The 16,937-nt window shown below is 46.3% G+C and overlaps 1 protein-coding gene across 48 annotated transcripts in view; it reads right to left on the reverse strand.

Annotated features, from left to right (window-relative positions):
• PTK2 (protein tyrosine kinase 2) overlaps positions 1-16,937 on the reverse strand; it is a 192,950-nt gene that overhangs the window by 171,179 nt on the left and 4,834 nt on the right. The window lies entirely within an intron of this gene.

Here is a 16,937-nt window from a genome sequence, read left to right on the forward strand (position 1 = left end):
CAACACTTCCAGAAAAAAAGAACAAGGAAACAGAAAGGAGAAAAGCATCAGCACAATCACTTGAAAAACTTTTCCCAGAACTGAGGAATGAAGTTACCAGAATGAAGGTCCCCAGTGAATGAGCAGAACAGTAGATGGAAAGAAACCCACACTTCATGGCATTTTAAAAGAGCTGGCCGAATTTTTAAATTCCTACAAGCTTCTAAAGATGGGAGGGGAAAAAGTTACATTGAATAAGAAATTAGAATAAGCTTCTGAACTGAAAACCAGTAACATGGAGCACAGGAAGCAATGGATCAGAGCGACGCCAACAGAACTCCACACCAGCCACACCTTAATCACCCTCCTCAATCACGCTCACGCCCTAACCTTCTGCCCCAAGCGTCCTACCTCAGGAGGCCACTGGAGAAGGTCCTCCCCCAAAATGTAAGCCTAACGAAGTAGGAGGCAATCACAGGAGAACAGGAGCTTCAGCAAGGACCTGACGGTGGAAGGAGCTTCCAGAACAGGAGCTCCTGTGGGCCAGGAGAGGAGGACAGTCGGAGCAGAGAGGCTCAGGAGGAGGGAAGGTGGGAGGCGGCCCGGCCCCGCCCAAGACCCCGATCATCCTTCTCAAGTGGTTCACTTCTGGACGCAGTGGTCAACCAAGACAAAGAAGTCAGTCAAGGAAGACGAAGACAAAGGGTACCCCAAACATGAAACCCAACCCTGGAGAGAAGCCGAAGGGCAAGAGCAAAGGACGACCGGGGCAACGCTGCAGGGAAGGCATGAGAACAGCCGGCTGAGAACACGGGAGAACAGAGACCTCCAGGAAGCCGAGCCCAGAAAGAGGACATGAAGAGTCCGTGTGCCTGACTCTGTGGAAGGTTTACTAAAAGGCTGCCACAGAGGATGTGGAAATAAGCAGCAGGTATAAAGAGAACTAAGAGCCCGGGGGCTGAGTGCTCCGAGGGGGGCGATGACCCCTCGCACTCCCTGTGGTCTGTCCACAGCACTCACCCTCGTCCTGTCGTCAGTGACCCACGCTCCTCTGCCCCGCGCTCACCTGGAGACCTGCCAAAGGCCATCTCTCAGCTGTCACCTTCCAGAACCCACCACAACGCTCGCTACAACAGTGCGCACAAGAGCCAAGGGTGTTCTTCGTTTATTCACATACTGAGAATCTACTCAACACACCTGGCATTCCTCCAGGGAACTAGAAATCAAGACATAGAAATAGAAGACTCCTGTCCTTCAAGAGTTTAGACTATTTTTATTCCTGAGAAAACAATTATTTATCCTATATCCTCATCTTCCCCCAAAGATGAAAAGTTCACCAGTGGCTCACAGAATTTCAGTACTCCAGCTACCACTAACAGAATGGGACCCCAAGACACAATGGAGCTTTTCTGACACGGCGTGTGCCGTGTAATATGAAGTGTCGACCTGAAGTGGGAACGTGCTTCCTGTATTTAGGGCCTGAGACCCTTCTGGATCAAGCCCAGTCTAACTCTCCAGAGTCTAACATCTTTCATCGGTGTCTCTGAAGAAGCCTACATTCGGGCGAAGTTAAGCTACTTCAGTTTACAGAGCACGTGCGCCCTCCCTCACACCTCTGTGCCACCGGCAGTCCGTCCACCGGGGCCTTCCTGCCCGCACTGAACAGGAGCGTGTCTGGAGGGGGCCACGCCCCTCTCTTGGCTCCCCCAGTCCTGTCACTCACCAGAGGGGCCTCTGGAGTCACTGACGTGCCGTGCACAGCACCAGGCACTGAAGCACACATCAGTGAACAGCAGAGACACGGTTCTGCGCCCAAGCACCCTTGGGGTGTAGCTTCTGGTTTAACACGTGTGTGTTAGTCACTCAGTCGTGTCTGATTTCTCTACAGTCTGATGGACTGTAGCCTGCCAGGGTCCTCTGTCCATGGAATTGTCCAGGCAAGGATACTGGAGTGGGTTGGCATTCCCTTCTCCAGGGGATCTTCCTGACCCAGGCATTGAACCCCGGGCAGACCCTTTACCATCTGAGCCACAAGGGGTCACCCACTAGTGTGGATGTCAAATCCGACCCCACGTGTCGGCCCCTCCCTCCACTCAAATATGAGATTCTAGGAGCAAGACAGCCTCCTTCAACTCTGCAGCCTCAGGACCCACGCACTATTAAATAAAGCCAGAGTGAAGTTCTGACTCCAGTTGGTTGCAAGAGGTAAAAAAACCCATGTGCTCTTTAGAAGCTCTCTGCTTTTTTTTTTTTTTTTTTTTTGCGGGGTGGGGAGGCGGGGGGTGGGGGGGTGGGGCGTGCTTCTTTTCTATTAAAGCAGTACAAACCTGAAAACATCATTCATTAAAATGCAAGTCTCCTGCAACTGTCTTTCTTCTCCTTGCTGTGAAAGGCAAAACATCCCAGTTACTCCCCAGGTCTGGTTTTTGTTCCCCACTGTATACCCCGATAATATACACTGTATCAAACACCTAGAGCACTTAATCAATAAACATATGCTTGATGCCTGAGTGACAATGCATGAATAAATGAATGGATGCACTGACTTGTGAGTGCTTTACAACTGCTCTTTGTTTCATTGTAAGGAGAATTCAAGTAGGTAACAACATTCCATTTTATCACCGGAGGGCTGTTCACTTGTCATGTTAGTAGTGAGCGACTCAGCGCCCGCTGTGTGCCCGCACTCCTATTTATCCCATGAGCTAATCTATCTTTATTAAGAATATGAAGCTCTGCATCTTAGCAAACATACAAAACTGATAAAATATAAGCATAAAAATTGAACTAGTTCAATAAGAGCAGAAAATCAAACATTTCCCAAGCTGTATAATTAAAATGCATAAGTAAAATCTTTTGCTCCAGACAGATAAAGAGAAACTAAACTTGCCTCATTATATAATAAAATATACTACCAGGTCCCTGAAGATGGCTGTAAGGTGGATAAGCTACACCTTTCTGGCACAAACAGGTGTTTTAAGATGGGTATAAACAGACACCTGGGATACTCTGAACCCCTTTCCCTTTCTAACAATGTGAACTAAAATTTTCCACCAGTCACACACTCTAAACCTACGTTTCAATAACAGGTAAAATATTTCCTTCTACCACCCTGCTCATCTTGTTCTCATTTCAACGCACAATCCAACCTGGCCAGCTTTCTGACACCCACCTCTCACTAAGCCTCAGAATCAAGCCTGATCATCATACAGTTAGTTTCAGCCTTTCTCCTGAGCATTTTGCAAGTACCAGCTCCTCACAGTCCTAACTGGTTACTATCAGTGTTCCCATTTTACACATAAGAAAGCTAAGTCTTAACGAATTAAATTCTCCAGGTCACACAGCAAGCAAGGGAGCAACCAGGATTCAAGCGTTAGCTGGCTTGAAAGTGTTAGTCACTCAGTCGTGTCTGACTTTTTGCCACCCCATGGACTGTAGCCCACCAGGTTCCTCTGTCAGTGGGATTCTCCAGGCAAGAATACAGGCGTGGGTTGCCATTCCCTTCTCCAGGGGATCTTCCCGACCCAGGGATCAAACCTGGGTCTCCTACACTTCAGGCAGGTTCTTTACCGTTTGAGCCACAAGGGAAGCTCAAAACTAGCTTACCAGCACTCTTAAAACTGATGGTGCTATTCTGCTTTCCCAAAGTAACCAGATAATTTACTGTTAAAACAATGAACAAGATCTGGGCTTTCCAAAGCAACCACGACAGAGAATTCTTCCTAAAGCTCAGTAACATTCAACACGACACTGACAAATTCTAGTTGGCTCGAATCGAACATATAGGCTGCACCCCTGGAGGAGAATTGGTCTTTTTGATGCTAAGTGTTAAATAAGGCCCAAACCCACTGTTTCTTAACCCACAACACTGCAATAATGTGAGTTAACTGTGAAGGTCTCCAATGTCCAAAATACACAACCTCTTCATGTGCATCGCCCTTCCTCTAAGCTCAGTCTACCAACAGTTTCATACTTAGGCAAGCTGGAACCTGTATTCTTAAAAAAAAAAAAAAGGTCAGAACCAACTTTCTAAAAACCAAAAATATATAAAGAATGTGAATATATTATGAAAATCATCTGGGCAAACAAAAGCTTCTTTACGCTTCAAACTAATTTTCTAGCCAAAAATACTCTAATACTGCACGGTGGCGCTGCTCACAGGTGGGCATGCCATGTCTCGGGCATCTGCGCCAGGGCTGAACACAGGGTTTGCCATCCATCTGTACTAAGCACTAAGTGAACACAGTAACAGGAAATAAGAGGCGAAGTTACTAAGTTCTGAAAAACCAACACTCACAACACCACCAACAGACTGCCCCACTTTCTTCTCAGTGCTCAGATGGCTCCTGCTCACTCTAACCAGTCCATTCTAGAGCCCCCAAGGCGCTGTCCTTTCTCCTCCTGGCCGAGCTTACCTCTCAGGCAAGCTGAACAGAAGTGCTGTCTCCTGCCAACAGCTCTACAATGTGTGTTTCTCGCTCAGACCCGCTGCCTGGCTGTCGTCCTGGACTGACTGCTGTCACCCTGCATCCCAGCACCACAGAGAAGCCAGAACTGCTTCCTGCCCCAATTTAGGGCTGGAGGAAACTCTTGCAAGACTGATAAGATGAAGGAGAAAAGTACTCCCCAGAGGCAGCTGTGGGCAGGAGCATAGCTGCAGGTTGATATGGCAGCCAAGACCTCAGGTACGTTCCAAGGAGAATTTCAGCTGCCCCAGAGAGAGACTCCAAGAACCACCTGCCTCAACACACTGAGTTCAGTGGCAGCAGCACCAACTGTCCATATCACCGCTGAGCCCAGAGGAACCCGGGGACGCACTCAGTGTGAGGGCTGCTTCCCTGACCTTTGACCCTGCCAGCCCTTCCAACACAAGTGATGGATTCTAATTCCTGTTGAGAAAACATCTGTAGTGGCTTCTGAGTTCCTGACCAAACCCTGACAGATATACTGGATCTGGGACCAGCTGCAAGCTGCTCAAAGAAGCGAAAGGTTGCCCAAGGGAACTGCTCAAAATGCCCAACAGAGCTCAGGCCTGATCTTCCCTCACGAACCTCCTGTGCAGTCCTCCACGTTTATGAGCCCTGCCTTCCAACGGCCAAGGCCACAAACAGTGGACACCACCCCTGACCCTTCCTCCCACACTCCCCACCCAATCTTGTCGGCTTTTCCTGCAGAACATGCCCAGAAACTGCCCCTGGTGCCATGGCCCCCAGCACTATGCCGACCTGAGCTGCCGTCATCACTCACCCGAGCAGGAACAGCGCGGAACAGAGGACCCCTGCGCCTGCCCCAGCCACCCCAGCGCTTGTTCTCAACACAGTAGGTGACTCGGCATCTCAGTCAGACACACTACGCCTCTGCTCACAATCCTAGATGGCTCCTCGGTTTACACCGATGTTCGCACGGCCAGAGAAATGTGTTGAGAAAAAACCTGCTCAGGACTATCAGTAAGAACAGATGCTCAGAGTTGAGGGTGCAGGAAACAGCATCAACAGTCAGTCACAGAACAAGGCAAACAACTCTGGGGGCTTTCCTTGGCTGCTTGTCAACAAATGTTACTCAAGGAGTCGATGGTCCTGAGGAACTGGCTTCCAAGAACAATGTATGTGGACTACAAGGGAGAATATTTTCAAAGAACTGGACAAAACACTAAATTTAGTATTACCTGAAGCAGAATACAAATGCTGACTGAAAGTACATGGGAAGCAGGAAAAGGGCTGGCTGGACAAATTTACAAAGATCGTGAAAACGTTAGGATGTTTAAAGCATTTAAACATGGTTATTTCAACTACAGTTATTCACTGGGTTCTTCATCTGCAGGTACCCTGTGCAAAGTTTTCTAATCTCTTGTGTGTTGCTGAACCAGCAGCATCAACAGCAAAGTTCACTGAAATAGTCTGACTTGTCCTTCCACACAGCAGTTTAGCAGTTTGGGGTAGGTTTTGTTGTGACTTGTTGACCTCAGAAGCATGACTGAAATTGCTCTGAAAGAGACCCTCTGTCGACTACTACTATTACTGAACACTGTAGTCAATGAAATTAGCTTTAACTAAAGACTGGCTAAGGGCTTCCCAGGTGGCGCTAGTGGTAAAGAACTCACCTGCTAATGCAGGAAACCTAAGAGACAGGTTATGTCTGCATCAGGAAGATCCCCTGGAGGAGGGCATGGCAACCCACTCCAGTATTCTTGCCTGGAGAATCCCACGAAGAGAGAAGCCTGGCAGGCTACAGGCCATGGGGTCGCAGAGTTGGACACGACTGAAGCTATTTAGCATGCACAAAAGACTTGATAACATTTCTTAATGAACCCAACCTAAAATTCCAAGGCTGCTTATATGAGGCCCTTCTACTGCAGTAAAGTCATTTCAATGACAGCCAACATCTGAATCACAAGGAACACCACGCTTCTTTACACACTCCCCAAGCTACCAGAAGTTATGAGAAGTGAGATTTCCATTCCCACACAAATTCACAGCAGATATATTTTCTGAGTTTAAGCTACAGTTCCAGCAGCATTTTTTGAACCTTGATGCAAGTATAATGAAAATTTACATATTTCAAAATCCATTTAACTATGCAGTTGAGGCCCCCCCTTCCAACCATCAACCGGAAGTGATTAATCTGCAATACGACGACACGCTAAAAGGCAAATATCAAGAAGAATCTAAGAGAATTCTATAAATGCCTTCCAAGTAATGAATATGCTCAATTAAAATGATATACTCCTGCACGGTATCAGGATCTGAGAGCACCGATCGGCATAAAGACATTTTCAAAGATGAAATACCTCCTTGTTAGATCAGCATTAGGAGACAAACATGTGTGACTGACTCTGATGACAGGCAGCACTAGCTTTAAAACTCAATTTAAAAAAGTGTTACCCCCCGCTCCACTTCCGCCCCTGAAAGAGAATCCCATTCTCTCATCAGGGGACCGATATCATAAAAAATCATGCTCAGTTATAATTTGGATTCTGTCCAAGAAAAAAATTCTGTGTTCTCTCTTGTTATAGAAGTATTTACATAATATCCTTGATTTTGTCTATTAGTCTGGAAAACCTAAACTATTTCTCATGTGCCCATTCACATAAAAGCTTGACAATCCCGGTTTTAGTCAACCAACATCCTCCACCACCCCGTCTTCTGCACACAGGAACAGTTAGGACATATTTCACCCACCCTCAACCTTCTCCGTTGATTTTCTTTTTGATTTAAGTCTACCATTTTACATTTATTCCTAATAAATTTTAATTTTACCTTAATGATTTTAGCACTTCATTACAACCTGTCAAAATATTTTAAAATTCTGATTCTAAAAATGAGCTATCTCCCAGCATGACTCCTGATCTTTATTCAAGTTCCAAAGGAAAACATTAGGACAGGTGTCAAGTGTGGCACACTTTTGGAGACATCTTCACTTAGGAGCAGAAATTCTGATTTTCTAGTTTTGTAGTAAATTATACCACATGTGGTTGCAACATGTATCCCTAAAAGCAGTAATTTCTTGAACTCCCTAGTCATGACAGAAATAATTAACTTGTCTAACGATAATTAGGCTTCACACAGTAAAGGGTGAACTTCACCAGAGGAAAGGCCAGGGCCACGCACAGCTCCCAGGAAGTTACCTCTGCACCCCGGCACCTCCTGCCTGATGAGGCTGCCGCAGTTTAGCTGGGCCTGAGGTCACACATTTCTAGGTAGAAACTACCCTCAATTTTGGTAATGGCAAATCCTACTTAAAAGGGACACGTGCCCACCTCTCACAGGCATGTGACTATGAAGAGAAGCCTAACTGTAAACTTCAGCTCTGCCCACCTTACAACAGCGTGCTGAAAACATTCTGTGCCTGTCAGAGTCCCACACACCTGGTCGGCCTCCTATGTACCAAATACATGTCTTGCTGTCTGTCTCTGGAGGAGAGGAGAGGTGGGGGAACATTCTAACAGCCAGTTGAGATGGCTCTATATGGAGTCTAATGGGACTGCATGCATTTGGGGTTTACCTGGCAGTTTGCGATGTATTACATGGAAAGTAAAACCATGATTCGGATGATTAGCCTAAACCTTTGAGGAGCGCCAGATGTATACAATCTATTAAGAAGTGGCTCCCCTGGGTGCTGGGCTCCTCCTTAGTAATCCAAGAGCCCTGAAGTTCTCTCTGCAGGGAAAAACACACAATTCTGCTTACAACTTAATTTCTGGGGCTCATGGACCCAGGAAAGAATGTTTCCTCCTCAAAGCTACCGCGGCTGCTCGTATTTCAGAGCAAACAGAGCTTCATGAGCGGGTCACCTCAGGAGAGTTACCTGGGACCCCTCTTGCCGCCCGGCCACGCCATGCGCCTGGTCGGGACCCAGAGATTAACTCAGAAAACGACTTCAAATCACCCCCTTCTCTCCAGCTACTCAGCTGCACCCTTGATCGAGGCTTTCCTCACTTATTTGTACCACATCATTATATGATCAAAGGAGCGCAGACTGAAACTGAACCCTGCCCTCCGCCGGTTCCCCTCCAAGTGAGCCAGCTGGGCAGCCATTTCCTGAGTGACAAGCGCCTGCTTCCTGCCTCCCCTCCAGAGCACATCTCTGTAGGGCCACAGCGTTCATCCCGTCCCAGCCTCCTCCCGCCCCACACATCTGCTCTGGATCAGAAGCAAGTGCAAACATCCTGCCTTCCACACCAAGCTCACCGCCCTCCTCCCCAGCCCGTGCTGAGCTCCAGATCTGACAGGAACAGCCCACTCCACCCCTGCGGCCCTCACACCTCCACGCCTCTGCACAGGGCGCTCCTGCTTCCCACTTTCCACTGAACTCCTACAGATCCTTTCAGACACCTGCAGAGGCCAATGCATCTGGTCCACAGCCAGGTTTTGTAAGGTCCCTGCGCTAAGAATGTATTTTTTACCTTTGTAAGAGGAAAATTCAAGAAATATGTGGCAGGCCATCTGTGGCCTGCAAAGCCTGAGGCATCCACTGCCTGGCCTTGAACAGAGAAGTCTGCCGACACCGGAGCCTCACCGGCACTGGGGCCGCATCCTCGGCCCTCGGAGCACCGGCCGTGCCCATCGCTGACCTGAGCCCGCCCCACGCCACCCGCCTGCATCACCAGGGCTCAGTGCTGCACGAGGCACAGGCAGGGGTTCACAAATGCTAAACAAACAAATGAGTTCAACTGACCCGTTCAAGAAGCAGCCAGGGAAACATGTGAGTGGAAAGGCTAGGCCTGTAGTGATCCAGCACTATGTAAGTCTGAAAAAGACCCTGATCCTGGCACTTGACATTTGCCTCACTTTACAAAGTAGCCGCACACATACCCGCAAAGGCAGAGATTATAGACACTAGACTTTATAGATAAGGGCTATCTGAAACTGAGACTCTGACAAACTAAACAACTAGTCAAAAGTCACAGGACAAAAGGCATAGGGGTAACATTTGAACCCAGGCCTTCTGCTTCCCAGATGAGAGACTCCTGCTAAAAGAGCTGCCTCTCTACACAAACCATGATGCCTAAACCTCTCAGCTGCCAATACCTGAGACATTGGGGGAGGAATAAAATTTAACTTCTGACCTATTATTTAATTTTGATACTTTTCAAGTCAATGCTACTTTTTGTAAACAAAAATGAAATGAATACCCAAAGTAAGCACTTGGCTAAAAGACCCTGCTATAACCACAAACTAAAATTTTCTTCCTTTTCTTTCAGTCTTGAGAAGGTAAAATTAAACAGCTTAATTAACAAATGCCACTGAAAGGAAGCAGCTGCAGGCACAGCGTGAACCCCCGCCGCTCGGCTAAGCTGAAACAAACTGGCAGTCGAGGCAGTCACCTGTCCTCAAGCTTCAGAGTCCAAAAGCTGCTACCGTGCACTAACACCTCAACTTCAGGCTGGAAATAAAACAAGTGTTTCCAGAGTTTTCAAAAGTGAGATGTACCTAAGTGTCCAGAACTTTGAGAGTTAGGGTCAAGATACAGCCAAACTGAACTAGGATTTTGGGCTTCTCAGGTGGCGTGAGTGGGAGACAGGAGACACAGGTTCGACCCCTGGGTGGGGAAGACCCCCCTGGAGGAGGGCATGGCAACCACGCAAGTGTTCTTGCCTGGAGAATCCCATGGACAGAGGGGCCTGGGGGCTACAATCCACGGGGTCACCAAGAGTCAGACATGATTGAAGCAACTGAGCGCACACATGGATGTATTAAAGATAACATTAATTTCAAAGACATGGTTCCATGCAGAACACATTTTCTTACTACAGTCCCATTTTAGAAATAAATCACAGCAAGGTACAACAAAGAATAGTCATTCATTTGGAATTTATCAAACACTAAAATAAATTATAAGTTATCAAAGGAATCTTTATGGAAGTCAGAAAACACAGGGACTTCCCTGGTGGTCCAGCAGCTAGGGCTTGGCACCTTCACTGCCAAGGGCCTCGGCTGCATCCTTGGTGGAGGAGCTAACATCCCACAAGACGTGTGGCATGGCCCAAAAAAAAAAGAAAAAACACCTAAATATCAAACATATTTACTGAATGGAACAATACATGCTTTATGAATAAATAATAAAAATATCTCATATCAAACTGTAACCCTTCAGTAAAGAAAAATTCCTTAAATAAGACAAAAAAACTAATCATAAAGAAAAAGACTGATAGAATCAACAATGTTAAAATTAAGAACCTTAGTTCCAAGACATCTCAAAAGGATAAAACACAAACTGGAAAAATATATTCACAACTTACAGTGACAAAGGACAGTAATCCACACATGTAAAACAGCTACTAGTCAATAAGAAAAACGTAAGAAGAAAATCAGGCCAATGTCTTCTCTTCATAAGAAAGAGATATAACCAATATATTAAAAGATTATTAACCTAATTAGTACAAAGAGAAATTCAGTGTAAAGCCACAAACAGATACTATTACATAACTACCAGAACGGCAAAACTGAAGAAGGCAGAATCAACTACAGCGCACTGGCAAGAATGCAGAGCAGCCAGGAGTCACCTCCCTGCATCAGTGGGATGCGAGTTGGCAGGGTACCCTGAGAGCAATCTGGCAGGAAGCAGGCAAGCTGAAGGCTGGCCAGCCAGAACCGGCATCACACCCCACGTGGGCAGGCGAGACATCCACGCACGTGGGCAGTAGAGGCTGGAAACAATCCAAATGCCCATCAACTGGAGACCACATTACACAACAGAGAAAGTGAACCAACACTGACCACGGACAGCCCTCCAACAGGTCTTAACCACAGTGCTGAGCGGAAAGAAGGCCAGTCGCAGAAAAACAAATGCAGTGTGATTCCCTAGTAGAGAGTTCAACACAAACAAAACTGACACAAAGAAATGATAAATGCAATATTCATTCACTGACCGCTGTTTTAAATGTTGGGGATACAGTAGTGAACATTTTGCTCTCAGATCTTCTGTCATAGTCAAGTGACAAAGAAAATAAAGGTGAGTAAAATAACAGTGGTAGCAGGGCTTGAAGAAGGAGGTGGTAGCTCAGGAGGCTGAAGGAAGACGGCTACACAGGCTTACAAAGTAAGAGGGGGCCGTGGTAGGGAACAGGTGGGCTCAGGGCGGGAGGGGATTCTCCATTGTTGCAGCTGGCCCACAGCTGCCAGGCTAGCTTTCTTCTCTAAACCAGGGTGGCTGCATCGTTTGTTTTTGTACAGCCCATGAGTTAAGAACGGTTTTTAACTGTGTATGATTAAATAAATTATTAAAATAATAACGAGCTTCCGTAGTAGCTAAGTGGTAAAGAATCCTCCTGCCAATGCAGGAGACGGGGGTTCAATCCCTGATTCAGGAAGATCCCACATACTTCAGAGCAACGAAGCCCAGGAGTGACAACCACTGAACCTGCACTCTAGAGCCCGGGAGTCACACCACTGAGCCTGTTCTCTAGAGCCCAGGAGTCACACCGCTGAGCCTGCACCCTAGAGCCCGGGAGTCACACCACTGAGCCTGTTCTCTAGAGCCCACACTCTACAACAGAAAAACCTGCACAGCAACAAAAACCCAACACAGCCAAAAGTAAACCTAAATTTTAAAAAAAGAGTAATAACATTTTGTTGCATGTGAAATTACATGAAATTCAAATTTCAGGGTCCAGAAATAAAACTGTACTGGAACACAGACCATTCACCCCTTTGCCCAGAGTTCACGACTGCTTTCGTACCACAACAGCAGGGCCGAGTCCTGGGCACAGACAGAAGCCTAGATGCCCTCAGAGCCTACATGTTCCTGCCTCGGCCTCTTCCCCCAGAGCGGCCGGCACCTCTGTGGCCTCGGGCGCCTTTCTCTGGGAGGTCAGAGCACTCTTGGTCTACAGCTTACTCACACCTCACACATGTTCTTCTCTATCTCTTCAATGTTTAACAAAAGCATCTCCTGAAAAGGACTAACATACTAAGCGCATTTCTCTGATGAGTTTTGCTCTATTAAAGCTTCATGCTGCTTCTCCATCCTAATGACTAAGTTTTAAAAAAAAAAGACACACTGCTATCAGGAGCATTAAACGAACACTGCAAAGCAAGCGACGTGTATTTTGACTCAAGTACAAGAAAAACAGAAAGAAAGAGAGAAAGGGAGGGAGGGAAGAAAGAAGGAAGGGCCATTCCACCCCAGGTTCTGAGGCTGTGGAGAGATCCACGGCCTTGCTTAACACCCAGCTGGTTAGGACTATTAGGTGCCTCTGAGCATCACCAACTTTAAAAAGCTGTACACTGACACTTGATCCCTTTCTGTTCCAAAAGAAATGTGTCATAAATTGTTATGTCACATTTCAGCAAGAGCCATGATATCTGGCCAACATAAGCATATGTGTTCAAAGCAAGTTCCTTCATGTCTTTTAAATGTAAACCAGTACCACCGATCGAGTTAACATTCTTAATGAAGACCATCATTAAACGTGGTAATGAACATGGAGAGTTCATTACAACATTGTTTTTGCATATGTCTGAAAACTTCCACAAAGTTTTTAAAATAAAATTGAAAACTCACATTTTAACTTGATCACTGGGAATTAAGTATAATTCCCAGTAATAAACTTAACCACAATAAACTTAAGGATGTCTGAGGACTTTCCCAGCAGTCCAGTAGTTAGGACTCTGCGATTTCAATGCCAAAGGCCGGGGTTCAAGTCCTGGTCGGGGAACTAAGATTCCACAAGTCGTGTGGTGCGGCCAAAAAATAAAAGTAAAAAGAACTTCTCTTCATTCAAAAGACAAAAAGAAAAAAAGAAAGAAAACCCACTGTGTCAGTGAAACTGCACGACAAAGTGGGGAGAGAAAGTGGAAAAATATATAACCAACAAAGGACCTGTGTCCTGAACATATAAAAAAGTCTATGAATAAATTTTTTAAAACTAATATAAAAATACAGGCACTTCACAAAACAGTGAATCCAAATGGCCGGTAAATGTTTAGAAAGATGTGTAACCTCATTATAACCAGGAAAAGGCTGTTTAAAACCACAAGGCGGTAATACTGCAGAAGCCACCAGGAGAGGCGGGTAGGGGAGCCGGCAGGAGCCCACGCTGTCATCAGAGGGGAGGCTGCTCAGGGGCCCAGGAGGGCCATCCACGGACACCCACTGAGAAGCTGCTCTCAGCCAGGCATGCCAAGGGCAGTCAGCTCTCCACAACCTCAGGTCCTCCATGTGAGGCTGAAAACACTGGGGAAAAGCCCAGAAAGTTCCAAACAGGGAAACTTGAACTTGCCGCACTGGCAGCAATTTACACAGCATTCCACTGTGCCAGGTACTGTCAGTCATCTAGAGACGTTTATAAAGTACACAGGACGGTGTGCACAGTTGTATATACGGGACTTGAGCACCCAAGGAACCTGGTATCCAAGGAAGGTCCTGGTCCCAACCCCTCGGACACCCAGGAGCGGGCAGCTGTACATTTAACCAGAGTCACATTAATGGGAGACTACTAACGAGAACTTTAATTTCACTTGGCCAATTTTAAGGAGACAGAGATTGTTCCAAAGAGCTCTCTCCACCAGCTCATTTCTATTATTTTTGCCTTCATGGAGCTGCACAGCTGACTGAAAGATCAGGGAGGGGACAGAACTCACATGCAAACAACCTCCTCAGTGTTCTGAGACTACATTTAATTCCATCGCCTTTGATAAGTGCTTCTCTACCTCTGTAACAACTTTCACAGTTACAGACCCCCTTCCCACAAAGCCCCCACAACAGAGCTACTTGGTTTAGTCTGGGTGACTGACTCCTCCCAGGACCCCAGCAGGAGGTACCCTCCTTCCATCATTACACAATTACTGACCGACCACGTAGCACGAGAAAAGACAACAGAGAATCCTTGTTCCCAGGCTGACAATATGCTATTTACCAACACATGCATCTAACTCTGCACAAGGCCCAGGGTCGATCCCACGGTGGTACACTAACTTTTACTCAGGCTGCCTCTCAAGAAAAAAGAGAGGCAAAACCAAATTCATGAAATTCAGGTACAAATGTAATGCTAGGCATGGAATCAATTCATACAATACCACTTCATCAGTCACCCCAAGACTTGGCAATCACCCTGATTCTAGCAAAAGCTAGCCAATTCTTCAGCACCAAAACAAAACCACCAAGGAACGTGAGCCTTCACACTCACATGCACACACTCCCCTGCTATATGCACGCATGCACACACTCCCCTGCTATTTGCCAAAAGCCACAAGTCCAGGAGCCATACAAACTGCTACTGCAACACGAGATTGTTCATTTAAAATCCACACCAGGATTCAAAAGAACTGAGTGGGCTCAGCAGAAAACCTTCAAAATCTCTACACAAAAGGAACTATGAGGTCTTCTCAAGACTCCAAAAACATATTTAAGAGTACCGTTCGGAAAACAACCTTGTTAGCAAATCTAAAGAGGTCAAAGAGACCATACTCATACATACCTCTGCCATTTATGGCTTATGTTTGCCTGCTACAACTTGTGTTTCTCTTAAGCCCTCTAAGGCAGTGGTTCACAAACAGCAAGCACCGAAAGCACAGCAAGCTGGAACTGACAGCCGGCCCTGCCCCCAGAGCCGGAGTCAGTGGGTCAGAAATCAGGCTGGAGCCTCTGCACTTCTGACCTGGGATGACCCTGAGAAGCACTGCCAACAACCTGGAGCTCCCCAAACCCTGCAAGTGTGTGTTTCCCCCCATGGTACAGCGGGACTAAGGGGGAACTCGATGAAGCAGAACAAACTACTCTCTGCTATCCAAATGCTGACACCCCAAATGACCGAAAGGTAAGGGACCTGTCATGGCAAGGAAAAGCTGGCATACTATATAACTGGCAGGCAGCAACAGGAAATGGGTTTTTAAAAATGGTTTCAGGGCATAATGTAAAACTCTTGTACGGCAGCCAATGAATCCAGCTGATTAGTAAAAGACACACTAGAGCTTCTGGACCAGTAATCAAGGAGCTTTTATAAACCCCACTCATTCTGTGTCACCTTGAGTAGTCTTCTATGCCTGCAGAATTTAGGATGCCTCCTAATGAACACAAGATCAATTAATACAGTATCAGTTTCTATAAAAGAACACTTCAAAAACGTAAAGGGGAACAGCAGTATGTTTTCCCTAGTCCAAGTATGATGATAGCAGTAATCTAAAATAAAGCAGACGGAAGTGAAACAAAGATAATCCAATTCTTCCCTAGTATCGAGTTTTACATGGTTTTAAAGGGAGGTCCTTCACCAAGGCAAGCAAAGCCACAGATGACTGGCTGATGTAATAGCTGTCCTCCAACCCAGGTGGCTCAGTGGGGAAGAATACGCCTGCAATGTGGAGGACCCAGGTTTGATCCCTAGGATGGGAAGATCCCCTGGAGAACTGAATGGCAACCCACGCCAGCATTCTTGACTGGAGAATTCCATGCACAGAGAAGCCTGGCAAGGTATAGTCCGTGGGGTCGCAAAGAGTGGGACACAACTGAGTGACTAACACACACACACAACTATTAACAAGTTTCAGTTCTTCTCAATAAATATTGTGCTGGGCACTGGTGACCCAACAGTGTGAAAAACCAAGTGTCTGCCTTCATGGTGCTTAAATTCTCATGAGAAGACACACAAGCCACTAAATATATATAATGTGTACAACTGTAAGCTCTTCCTTCAGGCCAGCAAAGACAATTACACGGTGCTTTGGTTACCAGTAGACACAAGCACCACGGTTCACAGCAGAATCCAAGCTACAGGACTTTCAGTATAGACAATGGAGGCAGAAAGGAGATTCCAGGCGCAGAGAGCCCACAGACAGGAAAGCTTAGGTTCTTCTAACCCTTGGTTTTGGTTCACAGGCCCCAAATAAAGGAGCAGAGTATGTGCCGACTCTTAAAAGAAGAATGGAAAATTCTAAGTTGGTGAGAATGAGCACATTAATTTCAGAAACATTTATAGAGCAGCAGTGTGTCAGAGATTATAAATACCAGGATTACCACAAGGGGCTCATACCTGTGTGAGAAATGTGCAATTTGTTTTTCCCTTACATACCCCTTGCTTCCCACAAAACTGTCTTCAAACAACACCCACCCTTCAAAAAAAGTCACCAATGAAAAAACTGTAAACGTGGAGGTTACTAACGCACATCCTTTGATAAATAAGAAGGATCGGTCACTGCATCATGCATTATACATTTTATCTACCTGATTCTAAACAGATGTCAAATAATGAAACAATCTTGGTATATTCATCAAAATGGTTACTTACACTATGTTAACCAGATGAGCACTTCATAATCCAAAGTGTCAGGTTCAAGTGAAAATATAATTACCTAGACTTTCCCAGACATGGTCATTACACTAGCACTCTATTTACTCCCACCGCAGGAGACCGGGTTAGAGTTTTACTGGCTGCTGCTCTTCCCACCAGGGAGGCTGCACACAGGCTGTCAGGAGCTCACACTGCGGTCCCCCAGGTCCAGCCAAGCTGGGTCCACCCCTGTGGGCTG

Source organism: Bos grunniens, chromosome 14 (genome assembly GCF_055505025.1).
Source record: "Bos grunniens cultivar Pamir isolate PY7600 chromosome 14, Bosgru_T2T1.0, whole genome shotgun sequence".
NCBI lineage: Eukaryota > Metazoa > Chordata > Mammalia > Artiodactyla > Bovidae > Bos > Bos grunniens.